We start from the raw sequence: 8,306 nt of genomic DNA, 5'->3' as shown, positions 1-8,306 counted from the left end.
CCTTTACTAAAAGTTTATGAGTGGCCAACAAGTCACAAAAGTATCTGACCTGAATTTTTTACCCCCTGGATTTCTCCTGTCTTCTGCCTTACTGTCTTTTGAACATATTAGTTTTCATTAGTACACCAATAAGGAGCATAGTTAATGATTGTGTAATTGGGAAATGCCAAGAGATTTTACTTGAGTGTCCTTGTCTTTTTCAGAGACTAAATTAACTACGTAACTTGCTCCTTTAGGAATAACATTCACAATTTAACATGTGTGTTCATTTTCCCATAAGTATAAACACTACCACTGTCTCTGGTTCCAAATCACTGACCTTTCACTCAGTAATATTGGTGCCCGACACACATGACACATGTGCATGGGTGAATGCTTAATAAATACTATTGGATGATACTCAAGTATAGAATGCTCACAAATGTTCCATTTTGTAAGTCTCCCAAACAGCTAAACTGCTGTAGCCTTTATGCCCAGCTTAGCTCAGAGTATGACAAATTCATACCAAAAACCCACAAACATGTAATCAATGTTCAGAGACAGCTTAAAAGTGTCTCAGCGTATCACACCTGCCTGCCTAAAACACAAAATCAAATACAAAGTGAATTGAAAAAATGTGTACTGGAACTAGTTTTGCTTTTCAGCATCGAAATTTAGATGAGGCATTCTTTGATACAACAAAAAAAAACTGTGATTCAAAATCCACATTTTTATGCTCTTTAAACAAACAAAACCCACATTATTTAGCATTCCCTTCTACTCCCTTCTGAAACAAAAGAAAGCGCACACACATATAGCATTGTTCAAAGCAAACTGGGAATTAGTACTACAAATACGTTGGCAGCTGACTATTGTGTGTTGAAGATAAACACGTAGCACCATCCAGAGCCAGGTGTTCCAGGTGTGTATCGTCAAGGTTTTCATGTTAACAATTCATCATTAAGTGTGGATGAGGCGGTGCTGAGTTACCACCAGAGAAACCTGGCGTGCTCAAGTTTAGAGAACAGGGAACAGAGAATGTGTCTTGGTTATAGAACAAAAGAATTCGTTTTATCACTTGCCTTTACCGCTGGAGAAAATGGCTCCTGGTGTGCTGAACTCCATGATAAATGTGCCCCCTCTAGTTCTTTATTGCCTCTGTAAATCACAGGACTGACAGCAGTTAATAAGAAAAGCTTTTGAGTGGTTTTGAAGTTTTGCTTTGTACAAATAAAGTCTCATATTAAAGATTTTGCTAGTCCTCAAGGTGTAGAAAAAGCAGCACGCATAGAACTTCCATACTTTTAACCATTTGTCTCCTTTTTTTTTAATTTTCACAACAAAAAGAAAGAAAACCTTTCAGACACACACATTGGAAAAATAAAAACAGATCATAGTTTAAATGGCTTCGTATACTCACAGAGTTGCTGGTGCTATTGAAATTACAATCTCCTCTAGTTTTTATAAGCTGGATACTCTGATAAATACCAGAAAAGATATGTGGTGGAAAGAAAGTTGTTACAGTAGATTTATTATTACGTTTCTGACCATAATTGTATACTTTACCTCTTTTAGCCAAAGCAAATTTTGGTTCAGTGTTGAGAAAGAGAACTCTAAATTCCACTGAATCAATCAGCTGCCAGGTCAATCATAGGTCCTGGGATCCTAAAGTCTGAAATCATATTTCAGAATATAATTGACGTTAAAAGGAATAACAAATCTACCTCACTGAGTAGCCTTTTTCTCCAAGGAGCTCAAAATACTATGCCACAACAGACTTACAAAATCTTAAAGGGCAGATTTTATTATTTGTACTTTTCTTGCAGAGAAAGCGAACGCACAAAAACCAAGAAATGTCTTTTCCTGATTATTACTAAGTTCTCTAAAGAGCCAAAGACTGGAGGACTAGCTAGAGTTGGTATTCTTCTCATAAGACCTCCCTTATTTTACAGTCCACAAAATAAAAATTTTGGATGCATTTTCCTCTGATAATATCTCCACAGCAGAATAAAGAAGGGTTAATAATCCATATAAATTGGTTGAATCACTATCTGCACACCAGAAGCTGGGCAGTTTACAATCTGGGGTTCAATTCCACTTTGCCCCAAGCAATAAAAGTAAATAAAATTGGACTTTCAAATTACCTACTTGTAGCAGTTTGTAGCTTGGTAAGCATAAAGTTAAAGGCTAACAATAGCTAATTTTAATGTAGGTTTTTAGAGCATTCTGATTAAGTACACATTTCATAGCACTGGATATCCGGGACCCAGCTTTACCATTAGGATCTCATTAAATGACATTTTACTGAAACAAATTGGAACTAATGTTCCAGTAGTTTCGTTTCTTTTCTATGGTTTTGCTTTATCCTTGTCTAACTCTTGCCAATTCCTTCCAAAGTAGATTTTCTTAACCCATGGTCCCAAGTGAATAAGAATGAACAAGAATTCACATTCTGCCCGGACTCTCGGCTGAGATTTCCAGTGTGCACAGTTCGCCCTGATACTCATCTGGGGCAGTCGGCACAGCAGAGCTTCAGCTCAGACCTGGTTGTCACTTCTTGCACCACTGGAGGCAGAAGACAGATGTGTGGTTACTTCTCCACTATCATCTCCATATTCCCAGAGATTATTCCATGAGACCCACAACTCCACAGGTGCTATCAACTCCTACAAAACATCAAGGCATTTCTCTGGAAGGAAAACCCAGGTTCTGTCTGGATTGTCAGGATGAATTTCCTTGATTCTCTGATGGAGTTCACCAGCAGAAATCTGACCCAGGTCAGATGAAAGTCTCACGTCGAGGAAGTCAGATCTGTCTAAATGTCACATAGGTGTGGTCGAGTGAAGGTCTCCGAGAGAGCGTCCCTTTTAAGACTCTGATGAGATAGGATGGGCACTAGGACCGATGGGTATTCACCAGCTTTCCTGGGGTCTAGAACAATAAGACCCATGCCAGGCTGCTTCAGAAGTCATCAGACCATAGTCCAAAGGATCAGAGACTCCACTGTGAAACAGAGCTGGGTGTAAATCCAAGCTCAGCCACTTTCTACCTCTATGACCCTGCAAATAACCTAACATGTCAGAGTCCCTTTAAATCTATCCATAGAACTGGTGTATGACAAAATTTATAAAGCACTTGCAAAGAGCCCCACCGGGAGGGCACCCAGTAAAGCACTCATTAATTTATTACACAAATACGATTTGTGCCAGGAAGAGTGTTGTATGATTGGCCCTTATGTAAAAGACAGGCAGTCAGGGGGTCATTTTAAAAGAGATCCCAATCCAAAAGGGTCAGTAGAAAGAAGCTGGAGATGGACCCTGGACTGCAGCCAGAGGAGAGGCATGTGACCTGCAGTCTGCCAATCCCAGACCAGGGACCCAGGAGCGTGTGTCTTGAGAGTCAGAGCTGAGCTCTGCCAAGCCCACAGAACACCACCAGCAGATCAGAACAGGACTGCCAAGGATGGCTTTCCTGTCCCTTTTCTCTTCTTCTCCTCACCCCTCCTGGCCTCCGCCCAGGTGTGGGATGGGTAGGAAACAGAAACAGCAGGAAGGGAAATAAAGAAGTCAACTTATCCCCACCTCCTACTGTGGGCTTCTCAACCTGAAACAGTACCAAGAGGGGCAAGAAGAGTGGCTTAATCTTTACTAAAAGTTGGGCTAGTCATTTTTATTACTGTAATTAGACTGTTCGTATGACTAGAAGTAACCAGAGTATATTTCTTTAATCTAAGAGTGGCTAGAAAAGCTAAGGGATGTGTCCGAGATTTCTTTCAGGTGCAGACAAAGAAATGGCCCACAAAGTGGGTTTGACAGGGAAGGGGAGAACATTGTATTCTAGAGTTCCACTTTGTTAACATGTCATTTTTCACCATTGCCTTTAATATAAAATATATTCACCTATAAGCCCAATGAAACCAGAAAATGAAAATGGGGGGAAAGAGCATGGCCATCAACCAAATTAAAAAGAAATTCTGAAAACACTTGTTGCTAAATTTAAAGAGTATTCCATGCTTACTTGGAAGTCTATCTGCATGAAAATTCTGTCTGAGTCTCCACAGCCAAATATTTTGACTCTCCCATAATGCACTGGAATTCGTTTATTCATCAATCTGGATATACTGAGCAAGAAAAGGCCTATGAAGCTCAAAGTAAAGCAGAAGCTATAATTTGAATAAATCAAACTATTTCCTTTTTCAAATTATATTGACAGTTATTTAGCAAATAATAACTTCCTCTCCACCAAAAAAAATAATCTAAATTCACTAGACAAACATTCCTTCACTTCATCTTGCATGGATCTAACCAAAGAAAAGAATAATGGGGTTGAAGGTCTTGAGAGATCCAGGTTTTTGTGTGCTTTCCAACTAGATATAAGACTATGAAATAACTGGATAATAATAATAACTGGCAGGGCAGAAAGGAGCGGCTGGGGAGGAGCACACCAGGGCTTCAGAAATACTGGTAATATTCTGTATCTCAGCTGGAAGATGAACACATTTTATTTATTTCATTGTTCTTTATACATCACACACATACACACACAAAATGGTATATTAGACATTTCAAAATTTTCTTAAAGCTTTTATATTATGGAGACAGTATCAGTGGTTGCCAGGGGTTGAGAAGGGGTGGGTGATGAATCAGCGGAGCACAGGATTTGGGGGGCAGTGAGATTATTCTATGTGACATTGTAAGGGTGGATACTTGTCATTGTACATATGTCCAAACCCACGGAATACACAACACCCAGAGTGAACACTAATGTAAACTATGAACTTTGGGTGACAATGACGTGTCAATGTAAGTTCATCAGTGGTAACAAATGGACCGCACTGATGTAGGATGCTAATAATGGAATAATGGGGTCAGGCTGCACATGGCAACTCTCTGTAGTCCCCCATTTAAATTTGCTGTAAAACTTCTCTAAAAACTAAAGTCTATTTTTTTAAAAAAAAAAGCTTTTGTATTGCTAGTCTCTGCATGTTCATAACCAATTGTTCAAAATCTATTTTAAGTTACACACCCATAAGGTCTTCCACGGCATTTCCTCTTCCCACAAAGGAACCCATTACTCCTCTCTGTGTTGCCAGAGCTCCTGACCAAGGGTTGATGGACCCTTGCACATGTCCATCCACCATCCTTCCCTCGCTGAGAGAAAGGAAGACATCATCTTGGTATTCTTTATATTTTAAACACGTACAAGAATGTATTGCATATAATGGATACTCAATATAGCTTAAGTTATTTCATATTATAACATTTATATAACTTATAAAAATATAAAATAATCAATAATGTTACAACTGAATCTGGTTTTCATCTTCAAATTAATATATTAATTCTAGAAAGATGCTTCCAACACCCCCAATTTATTTGAAATGACAGCTATCAGCATTTTAACTCGTTTTCTTTCCTTGCTGGTGAATAATTGCCACAACTGTAGATATGAGCTCATTTGAAGGAATGAAAAGAGCTTTATCTAAAATCATTTAATAGACCTATGCATAATTATCAATTTCCTTTTGAAGCTAACATTTGCTAAAAGAAAAGGAAAGATTCTATTAATGATCAAAACACTTGACTTTCTGGACCTATTCCATTTAATGGGGAAAACTCAGTTCTCCGTACTTGGGTTACTGCCAGGTGGTCTTTTACCGGGAATCATTCTAAACTTCTAATCACAGTTCAACAACCATCTGCCAAATCATATACAGGTATTGATATTTGCCACTCTACAGTTAAATTACATCAAATGTCAATGCAATCAACTCATTAGCGGGCTTGTATCGAGCGTCAGTGCTCACTACCCACTTCTGTACCTCTTTGATTAAGCAGTGTATGGACCATATTCCTTGTCTGTCTACCAGGTGATCAGCTCAGTAATACGGCTAATACAGAATCAAATGAGCAGAAGAAGGAAGTGGTAAAAACCCCTGTGAGCACTCTGGTTCCCTCTTACGCAAAATATCAATATACTATAATCTAGCAAGAAAAGCAAATGAAATTTGAAAATTGCTTGGAGAATCTTTTTTAACCAAAGTCATAAGAGATCATTAAAAAGCCCTGCAATTGCCCCTGGATCACATTTTGCTATCATTCTCCCACCTTCCATGTTACCTAAGATTTTAAATCTTTCTTGCTGATGTAAAAATCATAGGCAAACCTGAAGTGTGACTGTCACATGCAGAATCTGGGTGTTAGAGGTCAGTATGGCTTACTAGTATGCTGGCCCACTGCTCCAAATTTTATATCTCTTCTGTCCCTCAGTTATTGCCTGACATGATTTAACAACTGTAATTCCTTATTTAACGATGTCAAAGGTTTTTAGGAAATTGACTGTATTTCACCAACGATATATTTCTTCTTGATTACGCAGTGGTTAAAATGATTTTAAACCAAGACAGCAAAATAAAGCAGTAATAAAATCAATAAAAGGTGCTTAAAACATTCCTTCTATTAGGTAATGGCATTTAAAATATCCGTAGCTTGTAATGGCACTTAGGATATGCCCAAAAATCAATGAGCTAAATTACTTATTGAACTAGTTAATTTGAACATTGAGTTTTTTATGTATATTGATAAAATGGGCTACAGAATCCTCCTGGCAAGTAGCAAATACCATGTTCATGGTCAGATGTCTCCCTCTGCTGGAAAAACAAATTAAACAATTTCCTCCAGTTACAAAACAAAAAGATTTTAAAAAATTAAAAGACACAACCTCAAAAAATTCCACCATGAGCCTCTGAATCTTCAAAGACTCCAAAAATTCATGAGAATACAAAATCATTAAGGGTTAAAAACACATGTACCTTTAAAATTTTTTGTCATTACCTGGAATATGGTACTTTACAGTCAATGTCAAATAGCAGATGAGAACCAAAATTTAATTATTTCAAAACTCCCTTCCTAATTTTCTATCATCCCAGGGTTTTTTGGTATCTTAGAAGACAATTTCAAAGCTTTGAATCCTTTCTCTTTGATGTCAGAAGGGAAAGGTTTATATTTTAAGAGAAAGTAGTTTAATTTGATCAAGTTTGAACTATCTGCAAATGAAGGTTTTTGAGAATGAATCCACTAAACAGCTTCACAATCTTTTCCCTGCATGAGGTGGTATGAGAGTTTCTAATACTATTATTACCATTTTTTTCAAACATCTACTATTTAAAATGCTAAGTACTTTATTGAAAAGACTCTTCACTTCTTTTCAATTTCTCCCTTTGCCAGTTCAGCCCTAAGCAGGTGTTAGAGTTTTGAAGAGCCTGACTCAGGACTTTTAACACGGACTACAAAGGGGACCTTCAGAAATTATGGTAAAAGGTAGTAAGAGAGAAATGAAGTTGAAGAGGTTATCTGACACTAACCTAAAACTGTACATAGTACCTTTGAAAAATTACAGCTACCTAAGAATATACCATTTGGTTTTGAATGGCTTCATTAATAATAGTCCATATATTTTTTTCACTCACATTTCAACACATTTCATTTATTTTTAAAACAATGGGTATATATAAAATTACATGCACTGACAGGAGAGATTTTTAATTAAAGAGATTTGCTCACTCGATAAGAGTTTGGTTTCATTTTGTAGTGGAAATAAACTAAAAAGGAAACTAGAGAGAATATTATTAATTTTTGCATGTTGAAAGATCACTAACCAACATATTATGGATGTACATATGTGTAACCCAAGTTATACAATACAGTTAACAAATACCTGAGTTTTGGTAGATGCAGGCTCTAAAAAACTGACTGCTCTATGGTCCTGGCCTTCACACATACCCTAGGACAGAAGACACACATGTCAAATGAACCATTACTGTTGGGCATTACTGTTGAGCACTAAACTAGAAAGATGCACCAAGTGCTGTGGGGACCTAAAGGACAGAAGAACTGACACTGCCTGGGTAAGGCAAGGAAAATTCCAACGGAAGAGATGACCTATGAGTGGGATCCGTGAGAAAGACCTAGAACTTCTCCTGAGTATAAGGGGGTCAAAGGCAACTCAGAGTGCAAGAACTGGATGAGCACAGAGAAAAGCAAATGGTTGGAAATAGCTGAAATGTTTGTTTCAGGTTGGTTTGGCAGAGGGCAAGAGCAGTAGGAGATGAAGCGCTGATGGGTTGGTTGAGGTCAAGTTGGGTAGAGTCTTGGATATCTTTCCAAAGTTCAGATTTTACCCCATAGGCATTGAAAAGGTTTTCAATGATTTTTAAGGAAGTAACATCAGCACTTCACTTTGGGGCTGTGGGGTAGGGAGGATGCCAGCAACAAGAGTGATGGCTCGAAGGTCCTGGCTGGAGGCAGATAAAAGGTACCTACAATAAT

This window comes from Rhinolophus ferrumequinum, chromosome 15, assembly GCF_004115265.2.
Source record: "Rhinolophus ferrumequinum isolate MPI-CBG mRhiFer1 chromosome 15, mRhiFer1_v1.p, whole genome shotgun sequence".
NCBI classification, from domain to species: domain Eukaryota; kingdom Metazoa; phylum Chordata; class Mammalia; order Chiroptera; family Rhinolophidae; genus Rhinolophus; species Rhinolophus ferrumequinum.
This window is presented reverse-complemented; position numbering follows the sequence as displayed.